At 47.4% G+C, this 21670-nt stretch overlaps 1 protein-coding gene across 1 annotated transcript in view; it reads left to right on the forward strand.

The window, feature by feature from the left end:
• The first annotated feature begins 3897 nt into the window (after positions 1 to 3897).
• Positions 3898 to 21670, forward strand: part of LOC147732397 (neurotrimin-like) — a 1175542-nt gene continuing 1157769 nt past the window's right edge. The window contains exon 1 of the mRNA XM_086956932.1: positions 3898 to 4022. The gene's annotated coding sequence lies outside the window, so the exon portion shown is untranslated. The remainder of the gene's footprint in view (positions 4023 to 21670) is intronic.

A 21670-nucleotide genomic window follows, 5' to 3' on the forward strand; every position in this document is an offset into this window, starting at 1 on the left:
CCTTACATGTGATTTATGAAGCCATGCAAGGCCAGTTTGCATGGCCTTGAGTGGCTCCATAAATCTGCAGTAAGGCAGTGCATCCCAAATCACTGTACTGCATTACTCTGCCCTGGAAAGGCGTTCCATGTGCGTTGCATGGTTGTTCCCACGCAACTCCTATTGTTTTTGGCACATTCCCAAATTTACCAGAACTAGTACATGGGAATTAGAAAAATTTAAGAAAAAGATATGCCTTCTAAGGTTAGGCGTAACGAGGCGAAATCTTTTTCTCCTCACCAGTTCATCTTTCTAAGTGTGCTGCATTCTGAGTTACACAAAGAAAGAGGAATATGCCTCTCAGGTTTGTTTTGTGTGTGAAGGTGCCCCTTCCTGTACAAAAACAATTCTGCATGTAACACAAGCTCCCTAGCACCATTGTACAAGGGTGCCTGTGTTGGTGCTAGGCAGCGTAAACTGCACCAGTGCTGGGGAAAAGGCAGGAATGAGATGCATTATTTTATGTATGATGCATTCCTTCTCTCTCCCAAGGTGACTTTCTACACTGTACTGCATGACATTTCTCATAAATATGTCCCATAGTGTCAATGTAGCACGGATCCAAGCATATAGTGCCCATATAGCAGGGTTCCTGGTGAAGAGTGCCCATGTAACAGGACAATTTACATAAAAAAGTGTCCATGCATCTTTCCACAGATTACCCTTGTAATAAAGGTTTTTACAGAGACTGCCATGAAACAGGACTCTTTCCACAGAATATCATTCTAACAGTGTTCCTCACAGAAAGTGGCAACATAGCATGGCCTTTTACATGCAGCGCTTCTATGTAACACAGTTCTTTACACAGAGTGCCTGTTCCTATGTAAGATGGCTCCTAAGAGCTGCCCAGGTGTGGCCATGTAACACAACTTCTTGCATGCAGAGCGTTAAAAGGCGCCTTATAGTCATTGTGTACATGTAAATAGATATGTTCAGAAATAGTGCCTCATTTCCAGTTTGGCAGGGAAGGAGCACTGCTGTAATTCGGTGGTGCTCCCACCCAATAAAGCTCATGCTCTTTTGAAGTCAGGGGAAGTGTTTACACCAGAAGAGCTTCTGCTGGCTCACTGCTGTAATCTCTGACCGAGCAGTTCACCTGTCGAGGGACCAGTGGGCGTAATCCCGCCCTATTGGAGGTGGAGCGTCATCAATAATTTCCCCTGCCTTTATGTCATGCAACTCTGTTACTGGGGGGGGGTTTGTCCAATGATGTGGCCGGGTAGGACAAGTTACAATTTGAAAAAAGAGGAAGACCCGGTCACTCGTTTTTTTGTTCTGCTCACTTTTTATTTAGGGCAGAATCATGCACTAAGGTATTTAATCCTTATGTGCAACCTTTATGTTTTAGAAATTTAGGAAAAGTAAATGCAATGATTTTTACAGATACTATGACAGTCCGAAGAATTACTTACTGTCCTGCACAGGAACACATGTATTTACAATAACTCAAATTGCACATTACTTAGAAAGACAAAAAAGAATTACACATTCATATAATTCTACACAAAAAAACATTTAAGACAAAAATTGCTCATTAAGGTTGAAAGTACCCTGTCCACATATTTTATGTCAGGCCACTGGAATAATAAATTGTTTTTCTCTTTCTTTTGGCCTGATTGCGCAAGGGGCGGCTAGTACAATAAGCATTCAATGTATTTATGACAAAACACAAGAGCCTTATGCGCAGTGAAAGAACATTCGGATTTAAGACGAATGAAAGGTCAAGAGCCTGTAAGCCGACGCGTTTCTGAGCCTGTCTATATACTTGTTCAGGCTCGTCTTCAGGGCTTCGGGGCTGGGTACCTTTTTGTTTTGCAGTGTCACTCATGACTGTTCATCTGATCGATTTCTTTTAGGGGGACTCCTAGGGTTTTGTTTTGCATCCAAAACGTTTTCTAGCAGGTTGTGGATCTCCTTTTTAAAGGGGTGGTTGACGCTAGCGTTTTGAACGTTCAGTGGGCGCGGAGCGCCTGGCTTCTCTAATGTGGGACGCCACCTCTTATTGGTTTGCAATAGTCGGCCTTTCACTCATCCTAGGAACTCTGAAGTAAACAGCAGCGTCTAGCGACTAACCCACAGCGCTACCGGCATCCATTGCAAACAAACCTGAGATCGAGCAACGCCTTCTGTAACAAAGGCTCGGCGTCTACACCGTGCAACGCCGACTATTGCAAACCAATAAGAAGTGGCGAGCCTGAACAAGTATATAGACAGGCTCAGAAACGCGTCGGCTTACAGGCTCTTGACCTTTCATTCGTCTTAAATCCGAATGTTCTTTCACTGCGCATAAGGCTCTTGTGTTTTGTCATAAATACATTGAATGCTTATTGTACTAGCCGCCCCTTGCGCAATCAGGCCAAAAGAAAGAGAAAAACAATTATTCCAGTGGCCTGACATAAAATATGTGGACAGGGTACTTTCAACCTTAATGAGCAATTTTTGTCTTAAATGTTTTTTTGTGTAGAATTATATGAATGTGTAATTCTTTTTTGTCTTTCTAAGTAATGTGCAATTTGAGTTATTGTAAATACATGTGTTCCTGTGCAGGACAGTAAGTAATTCTTCGGACTGTCATAGTATCTGTAAAAATCATTGCATTTACTTTTCCTAAATTTCTAAAACATAAAGGTTGCACATAAGGAATAAATACCTTAGTGCATGATTCTGCCCTAAATAAAAAGTGAGCAGAACAAATAAACGAGTGACCGGGTCTTCCTCTTTTTTCAAATTTATGTCATGCAAGGCATGGTAGACATAGGCAGGATAATTGCAGAATGGTCCACACATATGTGCGAGTTAACCTTGTGTACATCTGCAACCTTTATTTTTAGTTCACAGAAAACAAACTTTTGCTTTAGAATTTTATTTTCCCTGAGTACAAAAAAATTGCTTAGTCCTTGTTTTAATCCTCTTGGCAAACCTTCAGTGATGTGAAGGTGTTTAATGGCCGCACACCAGGCCAATAGGCATGCAGGCATCTATAAACAAGGCAAACGGACATGCGCCACCAGGGTGGCTGAGGCCTTGACTACACACCCTTAGCAGATTGATCTACCATCACCCGAGTCTAAACTAGGCCCATAGTCTGCATGCTACAAGCATGTCTGCAAAATTTAAAAATATTGCACCATGTGAGGGAGGGGTGGGGCTTTGGAGGGGGAGGGCTCATATCAAGAACGACCTGAGAGGCCCTTCTGCTCCTCCACCACCAAATGCAACTCTTCTGGAGAAAATACATGCTTGTTGAGACTGGTGTTGGTGTTCTGGGAAGTGTTCGTGTGCCACAGGCAAGGACTGCATATAATTTTTTACAGAAAGAGCGCCCTGTAACAGGCCAAATGATATATGTGCGAGAGTACTATTGGTAGCTTCTAACATACAGCCCAAACTCTAACTACAAAGACCCCTCCCACAGGTGCCTTCTGGAGCGCAGCACACCTGGCCCTGCAGCCCATCCCTGGCGAGGCCATCGCAGCGCCGCGGGCCTCAGTAAATCTTAGAGCCTCGGTCCCTTGTGAAGGCCCCTATACAGTTACTGTATCCTTCACTATATCATATTTGTCTAATTTACTGGTCAAAGCAAGTTGTTGTCGTCTCCTCTCAATCCCGCAGGGCTCTCCCGGAGTATGAATAACAGCCCTGTCAGCTCTCTGCTCAGCCCTAGATCATTGCCGGTAATAATCCGTGTTCTCCAATCTGCATTCCTCCTCGCGGCGCGCGCTCCCTCCATCCCCGCCTCTCGGCGGCTGGCCGGGCCGGGCGCGCGAGGCAGGGGAGGCGGGAGACGCATTAGACGCACAAGGCCTGCTCATTCTCCAGAGCAGGGACGACCTTGATGAACTGGCGGAATCCGGCACAAGAGCTCTTTTTAACTCTCAGCAAGGATGGATGGAATAGTTGCGCAGCTCAGATATAATTCCAGTGAAGCTGGAGTGAACAACATGGAAAAAAAATAAAGCATCCTTGAAGAAGAAGGTAGCTTGGTAAATAAGGCATTTCTCTTGGGGCACTTTCTCCCCTTGCATATTTCTGCTTTTCTTTTGATGTGAAGGGGGAGCCTCGTCAACTCAGTTACAAGACAGGGGTGGGGGGGAGGCATGGGGCATTGTAAGAACATTTGGAGGGCCAATTACAGCTAATTACTCGGAAAGGCCGTATTCAGTCCTGGCAGACGGTCTGCATTTTTACAGACTCTACATATCTATCAAACGCATCATGATGTTGAGTTCATACCGATTTTTTTTTTTTTTTAGAGTTTAATATAGCGCGAATGTACATAGCACCAGTTTCATTTTTGTTAGGCACTGGAAGATTAAGTGATTTGCCCAGAATCACAGGATGATGAGCGTCACTACCAAGACTCGAACCCTGTTCCCCAGCAGTGAAGTTGCTAGAGCTTCTGGCGCCCGGGGCTATTCCTCAGATTGCCGCCCATGGCAGGTAGCGAGGGTGGGGGGGTCAGGGGGGTAAGTGTTTGCTCTGGAATTTGTTTGCCAACCTACAGGATGTATACTTTACTCAATCAAACCTTACTCCCGGCCTCATCTGTGATGGTAATTGGCCAACTGCATTTCAATCACAGAATCTTTGGTTTATTTCTATAACTTTCCTTTAATATAGAACAAAAATGGATTCAGATATCACTGCTGCTGAAACTAGAGGCCCTTGGTCGGAGGTAGTTGGGATTGGAGCCCTGTGAAAAGAACACTTGTGGGGTAATGTTCAGGGGCAGTTCTAAACTCCGAAATGAGGAGGCTCACCAAAGATCCTTTCCTCCCTTTTTTTAAGCAAAACTTTATTGACTTGTATATATATATATATTGTTGCAGGCTGGAAAAGAAACGCAAATAAATCTGCTTCTTGCCTGACTCGCTGTGGTGGTCTGTGTTCCTTCCTCGCCGCACGTCGGAAGTGGTGGAAATTGTTTGGTGCATATATATATATATATATATATCTATATATATATCTATATATATATATATATATATGTGTATATATATATATATATATATATATATATATATATATATATATATATATATATATACAATCACTTAAGTCACAGTCGGAGATACCCTCCCCACTCACCAACCGAAAATTTTACATTAACTAGAAGCGTTGCACTCATAATCCTTTCCTCCCGTTTTTAGCTCTTACCTCTGGCTCTCGTCCGTCGTGTGTAGGCTCCACAGTGGTGGCAGGGCTTCTATGGTAAGGGTTGTCCTGCTGCAAATCGCCCAGCCCCCCCCCAGGCTCGACTCCACTCATGACGAGAGCGCATAGTGGTGACGTGTGTCACTGCATCATTTTCAGCGCAGCGTGGAGGCTGGCCAAAAATGATGCCCAGGGCCGTCATTGGTAGTGCTTACGCACGCTACAAGATTGACGGTCCTGGGACTCACAAAATAGTACGTAACTCACCGCACCACCACCATTATGCTTGGTGGTGTGTGCACTGCAGCATTTTGCAAGCAGGTGTGCTTGCACTTCAAATACATAATTTACAGCACGTTACTAGTGTCGGGGGCCGCGCGGCACTGGTAGCCCAATGCAGGTGCATTTATAATTTATTTGGGGACACTCACACTACTGTCCCCAAATAAATTATAAAGACTGCCACGGGCCAGTGAGAACACTCTGCTAATTTAGCTCCTTTTAGTCTACTATGGGAAAAGGCCTGGAGAAAGCGAAAATTATTGTCTTAAATATGTAAATAAGAAAAACTCCTACACATGTTGACGAACCATTCATTATGGGAGTGTGTATTTGAGATCTAGTGTTCGCTTGCATGCAAACGTACTAAGCCTTCTCTAAGCACGGGCTTGCATGCCATCAATACGCTGTCCAGAAGCTCTCCTGTCACGGCGCTATGTGAACTCCAAGGCCCCAGAGTGATCGGGTAGCCAGGCATAATGTTGCCTTAAACTTCCTCACTACCAGAGGCAATGTTTTTTTTTCTTCCGAGGACTCTGCCTCGCACCTTTACATTTTTATCCCACATTGTGTATTTTACATACATAAGTATTTATTTATTTCTACATGTGTGAGATAAAGCTATCATTCATTACAGTTATGCGCATGACTACTACATATAATGTTCCCTGCAGAAAGTACATCCGCCTGCAGTCTGTGTAAAGTTCCTGGTATTTAAGCTTAACCTATGACAGGTGATGCGCTAACTTGAGGATACAGCGGCCACGTGAGAGCCGAAAGGCGGAGGCCGCTCACAGCCACTTACACGGCTGCAGTCGGGTCACTGACGGAGTTATTATGAGTTCAAAAGTCTATAATTACAGGATTGGATGTGCATCAGTCCACCTCAGCTTATAGCAATATTTATTTAGCTAAGCACTAAACGAAACAAAGTCGTGGTGGGATGTCACTATCGTTGGTGCAGCAGGAGCAGTGCACCAGGGCCCTGCGCGGGACTCCACATCACAATTATTACTAAATGCTTCTCGTTAATCTTGATGGCTCTTCTCTAGGGGGTGCAACACCGATTAGCTTTCAACGTCCCTCTAATCGTCGACCTGCCTGGCTTCAAAGTGCTTGCTTAAATTGGTAATTAAAGTGGCATTAGAGCTAATTTCAAAAGTAATTTTTGTATTTGGACAGCTACCTATTTGGAATTACACAGGTACTGACATTCGTTTCGTACCCTCCATCATATTGCTTTATAATGTTGACAAGCAGCAAACGTGGCTTTCACTTTAATCTATCAGCCCTACAAAGCCCCCTTCCGTGACTTCAAGAATTTCAGTCATTTGCAGTGTTTTTATGCCTTTGAAAACTATTCATCACTCTTTACAATTTATTGAGTTTACAAAATAATTTTTTTGCAGTAAGTATATTGTCTTGCACGATTCATACAAAACGTTTTCTTTTCTGGTAAAGACTTCTTATTAAATCCAGCGTTGCCAATGCATGCATGTTCTATGCACCAGTCTGGTTACTTCCCTCTGGGAATTAGACACTTCTTTAAATTACAGGCGGTAATGACACTTTAAGCCTCATACAGGTGTTTAACATTTTCATGCATGGGAGCCAACAATAAGAAAGTGTACTATTCTGGAGGAATGCAGTTAATTGTATTTCCCGATTGGAATAGAAGCGGTTCACTTCCACTACTATCCATTCTTTAATTTATTTTTAGTTTAATATAGCGCGAACTCGACCGGAAGGTGTGAGCGCGCCTTACATGAGCACCAGACCAGTTGCATTACAAACAGACTGACACATCATGTTTATATTCACAGGGAGCTTAAGTGATTTGCCCAGAATCACAAGATGTTAAGTGTCTCTGCCGAGGATCGCAACCTGCTTCCCCAGCTTCGAGGGTGGCCATTCTAGCCGTCCTCCCCACAGTGCTGTGCGGCTGCCGCCCCCATAATAGTGCCACCTGGGGAGGACTGCCCCCCCCCTAGCTACGCCGGTGTTCCCCAGCTTCAACATCGACCACTCTAGCCATAAGGCTACATCCTCTCCCAATGGCTGTAGGCATCTGAAGGCCACCATGTAGTGCCAGCGTGAATCAACAGACCACCTTCATGTGGTGGTAACAACCATAATTCAACAAATTTATTACACAGCTTCCGAGTTCTTCTCTTAATAAAGGATAAAAGTGGAATGGAGGCTAATAAGATGCACAAATATTACCTAGATATGAGCTCTTGATCCCAGCAGATGGTGCTGAACCTACCGTTTTATCTTAAGGAATGGTTTATAATCTTGTCGTGTTTGGCCTGCTCTGTGGAAGTCTATTTTTCACCCCCCTTCCCCAACACCTCTTAGTCCAAAGCTTTCCACTGGCTTTTAATGTGACAGCAGCCCAGAAAAAACAACGTGCAAAAGTACTACTTAATGATCAATGAATGTCAGATGTAGGACTTGAACCTGGTCATGAGCTGTTCAAAATCTCAATTCAGCTACGAGTGATCAGGCAGAAAGGAACACACTTTTGAGCCTATTGGAGTAAGAGTTTGGGGATTTTATGCCAGCATCAGTCAACTCAAGTCTTTACTCCTGTAGAATGAAAATCTACTCTGTGGGGATTTTTCAGAAAATAAAGAGGATTCAGAGCCCAGTGCCAAAATGGGAAAACTATGTGTTAGACTTGGTTCTCTCGCTAACCATGCTGCTTGAGTCCTGCGTTGCTTGCTGAGAAGTAAGACTGGACCTGCTCCAATCATCCCAGGCCGAGTGACTCCAAGGGTCAGCTGACTGGCCTCCTGTTCTGAGTTACAGGGGCAAAACAAGCTCCAGAGCCCCCCTCTATCTGCCCAGCTCACCTGATGCCTGGACCTGCACCTGGAGCTGCCTGAGCCCTGCTAGCCTCTGCAAGAGTGAGTCCCTGTTCTCCAACAAGTTCCTCCTCTTGTCCTGGGCACGTGGCTGGCATCAGAGTAAACTCCTCTGATTAAAAAAAAGGAGAAATCCTGGAGTTTTGGGCTTTTCACGACTGCAACGAGGCCCGTTCACTCCTCGATCTTGCCACCCTATTGACAATGCTAAGCTTTGGTGAATCTGACTCTTTGTGCTACAGTGACCATCAGTGGCAACCACCAACATGAGATCTGCACTTTAGGCTACAGCATCGACAGCCCACAGTGAGAGCCAATCTCTATCAACAACCATGCACGATGACAGACAGGATCTTCATGCTACAGTGATGCTCATCTACGACGCTCGCTCTCCACCATGAACTGAACTCTTCACATTGGACTTTAGAAGGAAACTTTTTCAGCTGGACTAATCTAGTCCCTGTAGCCAGCACATGCTCCATCCCGGTCACCCTGAACTTATGTCTTTCACCTGGTCTCCGAAGACCAGATAACCACAAATGACACTTTGTGCTTTTAGGTACTATATCTTTCTTAAATATTGAAAAGTTCATATCTCTCATTCTAATTATTGGATTTTTGTTGTTTTTGTGTCAAATAATATATTAAATTGGGATCTATGTCGTTACAACGCGTTATTTTACAACGCAGACCGTTACAACGCAGTTTTTACAACGCAGGTACCATTACAATGCATGCCATTACAACGCATGTCATTACATAGCAGATACTATTACAACGCATGCCATTACATCGTAAGTATAGGTAAGTATATCTTTTTTTTAAAAATGTAATAAAGTTAATTTAATTAATTTTAAAATTGTAAATAATATTATTTAATTTTAATAAATTTAATTAAAAAAAAGAATTAATTTAATTTAAGTATTGTAATTAATTTATTTAAAATTAATTAATTTAATATAATTAATTTAATTTATTTAAAGTCGTAATACCCCTGTACCCCAAAAACCAAACCCAGCCCTAAAACCTAAAAATACCCCTGTACCCCAAAATCCAAACCCAGCCCTAAAACCTAAAAATACCCCTGTACCCTAAAAACCAAACCCAGCCCTAAAAACTAAAAATACCCCTGTACCCCAAAAACCAAACCCAACCCTAATACCTAAAAATACCCCTGTACCCCAAAAACCAAACCCAGCCCTAAAACCTAAAAATACCCCTGTACCCCAAAAACCAAACCCAGCCCTAAAACCTAAAAATACCCCTGTACCCCAAAAACCAAACCCAGCCCTAAAACCCAAAAATACCCCTGTACCCCAAAAACCAAACCCAACCCTAAAACCTAAAAATACTCCTGTACCCCAAAAACCAAACCCAGCCCTAATACCTAAAAATACCCCTGTACCCCAAAAACCAAACCCAGCCCTAAAACCTAAAAATACCCCTGTACCCCAAAAACCAAACCCAGCCCTAAAACCTAAAAATACCCCTGTACCCCAAAAACCAAACCCAGCCCTAAAACCTAAAAATACCCTTGTACCCCAAAAACCAAACCCAGCCCTAAAACCTAAAAATACCCCTGTACCCCAAAAACCAAACCCAGCCCTAAAACCTAAAAATACCCCTGTACACCAAAAACCAAACCCAGCCCTAAAACCTAAAAATACCCCTGTACCCCAAAAACCAAACCCAGCCCTAAAACCTAAAAATACCCCATATTTACTTAAATTATTATATATAATTAATTTTATTAAAATACATAAATTAATATTTTAATTTATTTTTAATATTAATTAAATTAATAAAATAATGTAAAATAAAATAAAATAAAAATAATATACTTACCTATACTTACGATGTAATGGCATGCGTTGTAATAGTATCTGCTATGTAATGACATGCGTTGTAATGGCATGCATTGTAATGGTATTTGCGTTGTAAAAGTTGCGATGTAATGGTAGTGCGTTGTAAAAGTTGCGTTGTAACGGTGCAATACCATTAAATTGTACTCTATTTTTCCAAATTGGTGCGGGATTGTGCGTGTGCTGTTTTTTCACTTTTGTTGCTGTTTCAATGCTGCATAAATGCTTTACACATTTCCTCTACATTAAGCCTAACTGCTTTTATGCCAAACTACCAGAGGGTTAAGCACAGGTTAATGTAGTGACTTATTATGGTTCACCCTCACAAGCATTATCGCTGTAACTTGAGTAGGGTTTTACCCCCTGAACCAATGACCCAATTTCTCACACAACCTTTAAACAAAAGTACCTGGCTTTGAAAAAGCGGTAACTAAAGCAATTCATTGTTTTTTAAACATATGTCAATCGCTACTGTATAGTGATGGTTCACATCCACTTTTCATAGAAAAACATGTTTGATTAGTACTATTACAGAGAAACCATTTAATCTAAACTGTTTAAAGGAAATTTGTAGGATGAATATATTTATCATTTCGTAGAAACAAATTAAAAAATGTTATATTTTTCTCAATTGTTTCTTATATGCTTAGTTTTGAGGTGTAAATAAAATGGCTGCAGGTCGTACTTTCACAAGGTATTTATTTCAGTGCGTGTAATCATTTTATCAGATTTATATATTTTAGATTATCAATTACTTAATATACTTTTAATTTGCTGATCCCTCGCCACCTCACCACACCGAAACACTATCCATCCCTGACCCCCTAAAAAGCCCTTAACACACTTAAACCGCATCCATCCATGACCCCTAAAGTCCATCTATTCCTGAATCTTAAAAAGGTCCTTAATAAATCTAAACTTTGCCTGATCATTGAATACTAAAACACCTCACTGCACCTAAACTACACCCATCCTTGCACCCTAAAACTCCCTTTATATGCCTAAACTACACAAACCCATGAAACCTACAAAAAGCCTCATCACCCTAAACACAACTTATAACTGACCCCTAAAAACTCAATACCACCCTGAAACTCCACCCATAGATGAACCCTTAAAACCCCTCACCACCCTAAAATCCACCCATTTCTGAACTCTAAAACACTTATGGCCCATAACCTCTACCATCCCTGAACCATAAAACCCTTATCACTCCTAAACTCCACCCATTCCTGAACCCTAACAATCCTTCCCCAACCCTAACTTCTACCCATCACTGAAGCAAGTGAACCCTTTACTAGCCCTAAACTCCAACCATCCTGAACCCCAGAAACTCCTCACCACTCCTAAACTCCACTCATCCATGAACCCTAAAAAACCCTCACCACCCTAAACTTCACCCATCCCTGGACTCTAAAAATCCCTTTCTATGACTGAACTCCCCCCATTCCCTGACCCCTACATCTAATCACCCCTAAATCCACAATCCCTCTTACTGCTGCCATCTTTACTTGGATTTTTCCTTAAAATAATCTTTCCTTTAAAATTTTGCCTTTGATTTTCGATTTATTTGTATTTCCGTGAAATGATATTTTCCCTCAAAATTTTTTCCATGATTTGGTTTCCTCTAATGTGGTTTCTCAGTTTTCGTTGTCCACTAATTTACATACATCACAAACCTGCACCAAGGGGGCGTGGCTTGGGCGCCGATGGCGATGGTCGCCTGAGAGCTCGGCTCCGGGACTGAGCCCGGGATTATCCTGAAAATTGGAGGCTGCGGGACACCCCAAACCCCGCATTCTGTTGAATATGCCGACGGTAACCTGCCGAGGCCCCTGACGGAGATCGGACAAGAATTGCTCCGGACTTAGACCGAAGTTTGCGGAGTTGCGGAATGCGACCCAACATGGCGCCCGGTCTCCTTTGTCCCCCTGTGGGGACCTGTTGACTCGGAGAAGTGCCGTGGGCAGCGACTGGCGCCTGGCTTCACCATCCCCGGCTCTTCTGGGCGTGAGACATTTATTGGCTTAGACCTTTTTTGCAACGGATTTGTACTCGGTTGGACGGCCGGGTGGGTGCCCACGCAGTGGAGGGCACCGAGAGCGGACGCCCTGCGAGCCGAGCGGTGGCTCGCCTCGCGACTCCGCAACTAGCTACGTCTTCCTGACCAGTCCACCTACATGGGAGGCGCGACACTCTGGCGCCGCAAATCATCCGAGGGAGTTGGTGGCCCTCACCCCGGGGCTGTAGTGGAGAAGCGGGTCTGCCCGACTCGGCGACGGCTGTCTCCGCCCCCTCATCGGTGCCCCCGGACGCCGTGGCGGTGGCGTGAGCCGAAGCGGCGGAATCTCCACGGGCTCTGGAGAAGGAGGTCGCCCATACTCGAATTGAGGACAAGCACCCGGGAAGGTCGTGATCGATTCCTGCACGCGGAGCCGCCTAGTCCGGGACTTTCACGGAGTGCCCCTGGGAGCATGGGGAAACCTAGAGGGGCCAAGGGATCCAACCAGACCGCCTCGGACACTGAAGCCCAGGACAAGGAGGAGCAGAGAGACCCGAAAAGTTCTGATGGCGCGCAGATGCAGCAACAGTTCGACCGTGTCCTGGAGGCGATAGCGACCACGAGATCGGCCCTCCAGCAGGACATTGCTCAAGTGGCGACGAGCCTGGGCCTCCTCAGGGCAGATCATGGCAAACTTTCAGACCGGGTCAAGGAGGTGGAGAGCAAGGTGGAAACCTTGGAGCCGGCGCAGCGCACCTTGGCTGCGACGATGAAGGACGCCCTATCCCGAATTGCGACCCTGGAACGGAGGGCGGAGGACGCGGAAGGCCGCAACAGGAGGAACAACATCCGAGTGGTGGGCCTGCCGGAAAAGATCGAGGATGATGACATGGTGGGGTACTTGGAGACCTGGCTCCGAGACACGGTGGTCCCGGAAGGGCTGTCCTCCTTCTACACACTAGAACGGGCCCACAGAGTCCCAGCACGACCACCACAGCAGGGACGCACCCCGAGACCGGTAGTGGCGCGGCTGCTGCATTTTCGGGACAGGGACTTAATCCTCAATGCCGCCAGGCACAATGGCCCGTTTAAAGTAGCGAACAGCCAGGTGAACATCTTTCCGGATTACACCTACGAGACTCAGCGCAAGCGGTTCTCCTTCCTGGCGGTTAAGCGCGAGCTCAGGAGCGAGGGCATTCAGTATTCACTCCTGTACCCTGCAAGGCTCCGCATCATTGTCGACGACAAGACCCAGTTCTTCGACACTCCGGAGGTTGTCTGTAACTGGCTTGAGCTCTACGGGTCAGGGAAAGATGGCTTTGGCTCCTCGTCCCAACAGGCAGATGAGCCGGAACAAAGACGGCGATCCAAGAGGGTCAGGAATCGCCGCGGCCGCACAGGAGGGCCCTCAACTGCGGAGACATCATCGGAGCGGAGGGGAGTGCTGGAAGTATTGTCGGAGTTGTCGGGAGCACGGAATGAATCCATCGAGGAGGAAGACAACCTGGGTGATGAGGGAGCACCATCGGACTCGGAGGACTCAGTGGCCGATAGCGCCCATACACCGGTGATCACACCGAAATCGGTGGAGGACCTATTGGATGGACAGGGGTAACGGGGTATACTGATTTGTTTTGGGAGGGGGCCCGGCAGGGGGGAGGCGGTTGCCGTCCTTTATTGCTAACAATGGGGAGGAGAGGGTTGGGGGGCCTCTGCTTTTGCCCCGGAAGATTTCGGTACAGGTTGGGGCTTGTTATAGTCCTGGTGACCCGGGCGACGAGGGCCCACTGCCTCCGCCCAGCCCGCACCTGGCCCATAAGGCCTTCCTACGGTGGCGACCGTAGGATTAAAGGGGATTCTTGGGTTGTTGACAGACGAGGTTTGGATGGGATCTAGATGGTGCCGTTTGGGTCCTGTTCTGGGGTGGGTGGTTGGGGGTTTGATGGGTTTTTGGGTTGTTTGGTTTTTGTTGGGGAAAATGGCCGCCACCAGTGCTAGGAGGAAGGATGTCTTTTCTTTGTGGAGACCCGGATGGGGGAACTGTGCGAGAACAATCTGGGACAATGGCTGATGTTGCTAACTTGAAATGTGTTACATGGAATGTAAGGGGGCTTCACACTATGTCCAGACGCCATAAGGTCCACGCTTACTTAGTGCGTAGGGGAGTGCAAATGGCGCTGCTACAGGAAACCCATCTGAACAAGGCGGAAGGGGCGGCGCTGCAGCGTAGATGGTGGGGGCAGGTCTTTTCCACGTCGTACTCCGCTTATGCCAGGGGGGCGCTAATTTGGATCAGGGCAGGGGTCCCCTTCCAAGTCACGAGAACAGAGTTGGATCCAGAGGGGCGTTTCGTGGCCATCTCGGGCACATTAGGGGGGAGGAACCTGAACGTTTGCTGTGTGTACGCTCCTAATGTGGACCAGACTGCCTTCCTTTCCAGGTTATCGGGCTCGTTGGCTGACTTCTTTGCCGGGCCCCTCCTGCTTGGGGGAGACTTTAACTCCATAGTTGATGTGGACATGGACCGCTCGCATCCACCGCTTCCCGATTCCCCAGTCCGTCGCACGGCTAAGGGTCGACAAGATTGGCAGACCCGCTGGGGGTTGACGGACATTTGGAGGGCGCATCACTCCGCATCTAGGGATTATTCATATTTCTCGAGACTCCAGGAGTTGCATGTCAGACTCGATGGCTTTCTTGGATCACCCGAACTGGTTTCGGCGGCGGTCCGCTCGGAGTACTTATCTAGGACCATCTCGGACCATAACCCCCTCCTACTGGATCTTCGCTGGTTTCCTGGGGCGCCGGCGGTGCCCACCTGGAAATTACGGCCCGAGATCCTCGAGGACAGTGTCTTCAAAGCAGACCTGGGAGAGAGAATATCGGATTATTTTGCGTCCAACGGCGGCTCCGCGAGTACTAGGGCGTTGGAATGGGACGCTTTTAAGGTAGTGGTGAGGGGTTACTGTATCTCTAAGAAGGTGGGCATGAGGCGCGTCATTCTGGCTGACTTGGACACAGCGGACCGGGAACTCCGCGAGCTTGAGGTTCGCCGTCCCGGACACCCGGAATTGCAAACACGAACGGCGGAGGCGAGGGAACGGGTGGCAGCAGAGGTCGAACGGCTCCGCTGTTTTGATTATAAGGCCTATACGGTCCGGTCTATCGCTGAAGGAGACAGGTCGAGTGCGTTGTTGGCGTGGCTGGCTAACCCTACGCGCCAGTCCCAAACGACGACTAATATGCGTGGGGCAGACGGAACTGTAGTATGCACCCAACCGGAGATTCTTAGTTGCTTCCGGCATTATTATGAATGTTTGTACCGCAGTCGCTCCGCACGTGACCCAGACCGGCTTGACGATTATCTTCGCCCACTGGAGCTCCGCACCGTGGAGCAGGAAGTGGCGAAAGCCTTGGGGTCCGACATCGAATTGGGGGAGATCCGCGGGGCCATTAAACGGATGGCGAGAAACAAGACCCCGGGCCTAGATGGCCTACCAGTGGAGTTTTACGCAGCGTACGCTGACCTCCTAGCCCCGCGACTATTGGTGGTCTACAGGGAGGCGAAGAGGCTGGGGCGACTCCCGAGCTCGATGTGTGAGGCGTTGGTGGTTCCTCTTCTCAAGCCGGGCCGAGACTCGTCCGACCCGGGATCATACCGTCCCCTGTCGATGTTGACAGTAGACTATAAAATACTAAGCAGCATCTTGGCCTCGAGGCTGCTGGGACACATGAGCTCCCTGGTGCATGAAGACCAGGCCGGTTTCATCCCACGGCGGAACACGACTATGAATATTCGTAGGTTGTTCCGTTTGCTGGGGGAACCACTTGTGGATGCCCCGTCCCCGGTGGTCTTATCGGTGGACCTGGAGAAGGCTTTCGATAGCCTGGAGTGGGACTATCTCAGTACGGTGTTACGGAGATTCGGCCTCGGGGAGGGATTTGTTAGATGGACCGCGGTTCTCTATGCCTCTGCTTCGGCCAGGGTCCGAGCGGGCCCATTGATTTCATCGCGATACCCGGTGGAACGAGGTACGCGGCAAGGATGCTCGTTGTCCCCACTCCTCTTTGCGCTGGCGGCGGAGCCACTGGCGCTGCACCTTCGCTCGGGTGGTCACTATACGGGCTTGTGGACATCGGCGGGCCCACATTATGTCTCGCTATATGCGGACGACCTGTTGCTCTTCCTGGAGGACCCGATCGACGCTTTACGCGGAGCGGAGTTGGCGCTCACGGAGTTCGGAGTGGTTTCGGGCCTCCGAGTAAATTGGTCTAAGACCTGTCTCTTTCCGATGCGCAGAGGCACCCCCGCCCCTGCGCTAAATAGAGAGATTAGGTGGGAGCCCGACTGCTTTAAGTACCTTGGGGTATTCGTTTACCACGACCAACCCGACCTCCTAGATGGGAACATTGCCCGCTGCATTCGGGCACTGCGAGGTTGCATGGACTTCTGGGCCACGCTGCCGCTCTCGGTGGCGGGACGTATCGCTCTGCTCAAAATGGTGGCACTTCCCCGGTTATTATATTACTTCCGGACTTTGCCGATCTGGGTCCCACCAGCCACGTTTCGACGGTTACGCTCCATGGTGGTCAGATTCCTCTGGGGTACGGGCCGAAGGCGGGTGGCCCTTAACACCTTGATGAGGCCGAAGGACGAGGGGGGGCTCGCTGTGCCGGACTTTGAGAAATATTATCTGGCGGCGCAGCTCCAAACCTTCACCCAGGAGATTGCCAGGGAGTTCCGGGGCCCGGAAGACAGAAGGGGGACGGGAATGGCCAGGCATGTTCTCTCCTTTATAGCGCTGCGACAACGTTTAGTCCTGCGGGACTTGTCGATGGAGGAGCGGACTGTCCGCCTGTGTTGGAATCGAGCTCACGCCCGAGGCCACCTGCGAACGCCATACGCTCCTGAAATACCGTTGGGGATGCTGACGGCCCTCCCCCACGGAGGGGATTGGTCACGTTTGGCGGCCTGGGAGGATTCCGGTTTACAGCTCGTTGGTGATCTATATGAGGACGGGGCGCTCTTGTCCTTTCAAGATCTCATTGACCGCTTCGGGATCTCCCGGGGTGACTTTCTGCTGCACTCGGCCATTGCGCGAGCGATCCAGGCATACTGGAAGACCGGGCAGGAGGAACCCCATTTATCGCAGGTGTGCCAGTACGTAATGATGTCGGCAGGCGCGGTGAAGGCGGTCACTTGCCTTTACGGCAGGTTGATTTCCGAGGGATTGGCTCCTCTCACCACTTTGAAGGCTCGCTGGGAGGAGGACATTGGTAGGGAGATACCGGAGGCGACCTGGTCCCAGTTGGTGAGGCGAGCCTGGAAGGGCACACGTAACGCCCGTTTCCAACTGGTCCACTATTATGTTCTCCATAGAGCGTACCTGACCCCGATGAAAATCAGGCGTTATTTTGCCACGGCTTCGGCGGAATGCCCCAGATGCCCGGCTCAGGAGGCGGATCTCCTACACATGTTGTGGGCCTGTCCAGGACTGACGTCCTACTGGCAGGAGGTAGCGACGACCCTGGAAGAGGTGACAGGGAGACTCTTGTCGATGGATGCAGCGGTGGGGCTCCTGCACTGGTTTCCCCATACCCCCAGAAATAACATCTCTAGTAAATTTATCGACCTAGGGCTCCTCCTTGCTAAGCGAGAGGTGACCAGGAATTGGAAGGCACGGGCTGGTCCGGCAGGCGGCAGATGGCACAGTGAGCTTTTGAAGTGGGCAGCGGGAGAGAGCGCGTTGAGATATCAGCTGGCTTGGAGACAGGGCAATGAGAAGGCGCAGGAAGCCGCGTTGGAATGGGAAATGTTAGTGCAGGCCCTTAGGGATTATTGTGCCCCCAGCGACTCTGAAAGCGAAGAAGCGACTCACGCCGAGTCCCGTTGAACGTTAGCATTGACAGTCCTATTGTCTTCCCCGTGGGTCCAACAGCAGAATCCTTGGTTGTTATCTCCCTGGCGCTGGTGGTGGGGGGGGGGGGGGTTTCTTAGTTAGTAGACATTTTGGAGGGAGGGATTTATTTTGGGGGGTTTTAGACTTGTTTGGAAAAGCAGATGACGGACAGTGCATTATCCGGACCAGCTCCAACATCCAACTGACCCCCATTGCATTTCGTCGCCCGACCCGAGGGTAGTGGGCCGTTAGTTGTGTTCGAACTGTGCGGTGGGGGGCCAGAGGGCTTTATACTGTTAATATTGCTTCTGATACAATGCTGGTCGCTACTGTAATGATTTACTGATTCCTGCAATAAAAATATATTTAAAAAAAATAAATAAAATCACAAACCTGCACCAAATCTAACAATCGCTTAATGTTGTCAGCTAATGTCTGCGATGCCAATTTTTGTGCCGATGTCAACAGGGGAAAAAGTTAGGCGTTTATAAAAAAGATGTGCTTTGCTTACATAGGAACTTTTGCTCACACCTACATCACAAACCAATTAAAGGATTTAAACCAAGGTTGGCATGAAAGAAGAACTTTACTCAGCCAGTATGCTTCCATTGATTTGATATAAATTCTATCAGTTGTTTTTTAATTTTAATATATATGTAGTAAAATAAATGTGCTGAGCGGGCATTAAAAGATTAACATTTTTGTATATCTAAGCTTTTAGGGATTCACAAGCAGCATTGGCAAAGCCAATTGGTCACAAAGACTAGAATTATTGGCTTTGCCAATAATCGTTTTTATTACAGTTACTGTGTCTGTTACCGAGGCACACTGTAACACACACACACACACACAGCAAAAGAAAACTAGCGCAGATTGGTCTGCATTATCTTCTCATGGTTCTCAATAAAAAAGCCTGGCGTTAAAAATGCTTCTAGACTTAAGTAATGACAACTGCCCTTAAAGCGCACACACTTGGAGCCCATGCTGCCTGAGAAGAACATCCAGGCTTCAACAGTGTTAGTTTCGGTGCTGAAATCGGGCACATTTCTGACCCGCATGTCTTAATGCTGCATGGAGCTGGCCTGTGCAAGCCTGATGTACCACACTGCAATCAGCTATTGGCTGATTTCATGCAAAACATAGACAGGCACAAAATGAACAGCTTCAGTAGCAACGTTCCTTTGAGACATCATTTCTATAGCTTCTAGGACACAGAAGAATATGCTAGCAGTAAGGTAGTGGAATATTTCAGACTTGAAAGAAAGGCTGAGTTGCTCAAATGAGTTTGCCTGCCCCATGGTTCGGCGTTTGTCACCAATATTGTAAGGAAAATGAAGACATCTAGCTGAGTACTCAGGTTCACTTTTATTAAGACCTTTGGAGGAAGCAGAAAGAGCAGGGGCGGCTGCTCCGCCGCGGCAGAAGAGTGTCCCCCCCCCCGCCATCACTTTAAAAAATGAGAGGAAAAAAATGGTAATAAAGCAGGTTTAAAACCCATATTATTATCATTCATTTTATTTCGCTTGTGCCGCGGCTTAAGGGCGTGGCCAGTCTGGTGAGAGGCTAAAGGGGGAGTGTTTTGGACCGTCTTCACTGCACATGTAGGTTTGGCCGGCTGTCTCATGCCGGTCAAACTCACATGCGCAGTGAAGCTCTCTCCAACCCACCTGCATTGCTGGTTTGGAGAGAGAGCAGGCACAGACTCCCAGTCTGTCCTGGAGTGCAAATCATCGGAGCTCAGGCCAATCCTGAAGCTGCTCTTGCATGAGAGCAGCTTCAGGATTGGCCACAGGGCAGGCTGGGAGCCTGTGCCTGCCTGCAGGGAAGAGGAGCAGAAGAGAGCGACGCGATGCTGGAGGGCAGCAGGAACGCTTAAAAAAATAAAATTCTGTTTGTCTCCATTGTACCCTGTTCCTCCCACCCCCTCCCCAGGTGAGAGTTTCTCTTTCTCAGGAGTGGCTCCTATCGGGGAAAAGATGTGGGGCGAGGATCCTTTGGCAGATGTTGGTCGCTCATAAGTCTAGAAGGTTGAGCCAGCTGAGGGTCAGCTGTTAGAAACCTAGCAGGTGCCCATTTAAACTAAAGCTGACTAAAGGCCAGTGTGGCTGGCTGTAGCCTACCCTATATACAGCGTTCTCCCTCAGCACTTAATTCTAAGAGACCCTTCAACTTTCAGCTAAGAAAATGGACTTGCGAATTTGTACTGCGTTCCTTTCATCGTCTTTGCTTTGTAGTTTCTGGAAAAGTTCTTAATTACAATTCCCCAGGCTTCTCAATTCATAACCCTAGCGTAAAGATTGTTTTCCATCATGTTATGTGATTTTATGTTATGTGATATCGCATTATGTCAACCATTTGTTCTAGTGACATCCGGGTTTCAATATGGCTTGTAATTTTGAATGGTATGTTTATTAATTCGTTGCCAAAACACACTTTAAAAAAGCAACATATCTGCCAGGACGTTGACTTGCATTGATTGTGTTGGGATTTGTGTTATATGTTATGTCACTTCAATAGAGTAGCACCCACGAGGCAGGCCTTGCTTGCTTTGGCACCGCTACCACTGGAAAATCAACTACACTGTGGAGGCTTGTGTAAAAGGTATAATTCTTGGTGCTAATTTTGTGTTTTGGTGATGTTAAATCTGCCCCTTTTAAAGATAACATGAGGGTGGCAGAGATTAGGTGTCCAACGTGGCAGTCTTAACCTTCGGAGAGCCCATTTGAGAGATATTTTGGCAAACAAAACTACCCAAACCTTACACTTTCTGATTTTATGTGGGCGCACAAGCAATATACTTCAAAGGGGCCTTTCAGAGTTCCACATAAGTGGGATATTCACAGGAAACTGCTGGGAGTTTTGATCCATCACGGTTCCCCTGCACAATTTAGTGACGGGTGAACCTCAGAGTTTCTGATGTCACAGTCTCAACTATCTCTGCTGTTTTAGAAATTGACCCCCGAAAGTATCAGATTCAGAGCCTTGAAATACTTGCCCTACATACAGCGGATCTTTTAACTATTTTTACTTCTTCATGACTCCTGTGACAGTCCTCCTGACAGTCACAAACAAGAAAAAGAACAATTTCCACTGCAAGCAGCAATAAATGTTCTGGCACGTCATGGACTTTGCTTTTCGGTTTCCAGATTTCTCCTTTGTGTTTGTTCCCATAAAAGCAAAACACTGCTCAGTGGGCCCCCGTGACATGCCAGTTCATCAGACATTACATTTCCCCCCAAAGCACTGTTGCTGTGTTGACAGAAGCACTTTCAGCGAAATTGTCATGGCAGAGCAGTTTGAACTCAAGATCTTCGTTATCGAACTACTGCCATGCTGATGGATGAAGAAATTTGACGTCCTGTCTACCAAGGCATGAGCCCTTGCAATTCCATGGTTTCCAGAGAGTGTTTTCCTCATTACATTTGGGAATTATAACATTTTGTGAAAATATGATGCTTGTTGTGAGGTGGCCATCCTGAAATGTGGCCTCACCAAATCTGATGGTCGCGAACCGATCGAAATCGAGTGGTTGACTCAACACCATTGTCTGTAGAGTAAGCTCGGTTC

This window comes from Lissotriton vulgaris, chromosome 2_1, assembly GCF_964263255.1.
Source record: "Lissotriton vulgaris chromosome 2_1, aLisVul1.2, whole genome shotgun sequence".
Lineage (NCBI taxonomy): Eukaryota > Metazoa > Chordata > Amphibia > Caudata > Salamandridae > Lissotriton > Lissotriton vulgaris.